We start from the raw sequence: 1893 nt of genomic DNA on the forward strand, positions 1-1893 counted from the left end.
TACATATACACACACACACATAGTGTTCCCCTACAATTATACAAACCCTAACAGAACCGACCACTCCGCTTCCTGAACAAAACCGCGCACCCCCCCACCCATCGGCACCACTGGTGTAACATAATACAGGCGCGCTAGCTAAAAAGCTAAATGCTGCGCTCACGCTGCCCTGCCCATGCCCTGATGCTGACCATTCCCCCACCACCTCCGCACAAAAACTGCTGGTACAAACAGCGTGCAGCTCATATGTGCTATACAGATATATGTTAGAAACAGCACTGGTGAAAGTTACTAATGATGTTCTGATGGCCTCAGCTGATGAAACCTGATGAATCCAATCAGTTACTTTGATTACAAGCTGCTCAGGCTTGTTAGAGATGGAAATGGTGATGATGGGAAGATAGAAGGAGTACTTTGTGTACTGACGTCACGTGCACTACAGAATGGAAGCACTGATGGGAGCTCCTCTTCGACTCAATCTTTTTTGTTCGTGTTGTTTTTGTCTTAACTTTTTTGTTTTGTCGCCTACACTGTACACACACAGTACGGGTATGACCACGACACACTTGTGAAGTTTTCTGTGTCGATGCCTGGCCATCGTACCATCCTGGTTCAGTCCTTCCAGCCTCGGGCTCAGGCCTGTCATGGCGGTTGGCTCCATGATCCTCCACCTACCTGCACGGACCTAACTCTACGGACACGTTTGGTTCCGCAAGGAAACCTGGATGTTCTCCATCTGCCGGACCCGGTTCTGGAGGGCAGTCTGGGAGGCAGCTGCTGCGGTCTTTATTATTATCATGCTGCTGAAGGGACCTGCTAACAAGACCACGCCACTAACAGTACCATGCTGCTAACTGGAACATGTTGCTAACTGGACCATGTTGCTAACTGGACCATGTTGTTAACAGAACCTCACTGTCATCAGAACCACTCTGCCAACTGGACCATGCTGCTGTAGATTTATTTATTTTTCTCTTTTGGCACCTTGTTTCTGTATTTTTGCTGCATGCTTTGATATTTGCTGTTGTTTTTTTTGGGGGCATGTTGAGACAATTCTTCTCATCCTGAGCATTTCATTGTATTGTTGACCTATTGTGGGCGGCTGTGGCTGAGTGGTTAGAGCAGTCATCCTCCAATGCAAGAATCAAATCCACCAGCAGTCACATGTTGAAATGTCCCTGGGCAAGACACTGAACCCCTCGTTGCCTCTGATGTGTGTCCCATCAGTGTATGAATGTGATCTAAAGCAATGATTAGTCTCTTTAGAATGATTTGTTCAATTAGCTTTGTAGAGATCTAGTAGAGTGCTGAATGAATGGGTGGGGACACAGATTGTAGTGTAAAGAACTTTGAGTATTTTGAAAGAAGATAGAAAGGCGCTATTTAAGTACAGTCCATTTACCATTTACCTTGTGTTGATTTTACATATAACAAATAAACCGAACCTGACCCTGTACTTTGACAAGCTAATGAATGAAGAGAATGAACGAGAAAGAAGATGAGGACATAGAAGCTGTGGACCAGGAAGTGGGAAAGCTAAGAAAGTTTCAGGAGTGATTTGCAACAAAAAGGTGTCAGCAAAGGTCAAAGGAAAAGTTTACAAGACAGTGGTGAGACCAGCTATGTTGTATGGGCTGGAGACAGAGACATGGACAAAAAGACAGGAGACTGAAATTGGCAGAAATGAAGATGTTGAGGTTCTCCTTAGGAGTGACAAGGATGGAGAACATCAGGAATGAGCTCATCAGAGGTACAGCACAGTTGAACAACTGGGACTTAAAGTTAGAGAGGACACACTGAGATAGTTTAGATATGTTCAGAGGAGGGACAGTGGTTTTGACATGTACAGAGGAGGGACAGTGGTTTGGACATGTCCAGAGGAGGGACAGTGGT

At 45.4% G+C, this 1893-nt stretch overlaps 1 protein-coding gene across 1 annotated transcript in view; it reads right to left on the reverse strand.

Moving 5' to 3' along the window:
* Positions 1–1893, reverse strand: part of LOC119424825 (rho guanine nucleotide exchange factor 40) — a gene marked incomplete in the record, with an annotated part of 86080 nt that overhangs the window by 49206 nt on the left and 34981 nt on the right.

The sequence above is a fragment of the Nematolebias whitei genome, chromosome 2 (genome assembly GCF_014905685.2).
Source record: "Nematolebias whitei isolate Nwh7 chromosome 2, NemWhi1, whole genome shotgun sequence".
Classification (NCBI taxonomy): domain Eukaryota; kingdom Metazoa; phylum Chordata; class Actinopteri; order Cyprinodontiformes; family Rivulidae; genus Nematolebias; species Nematolebias whitei.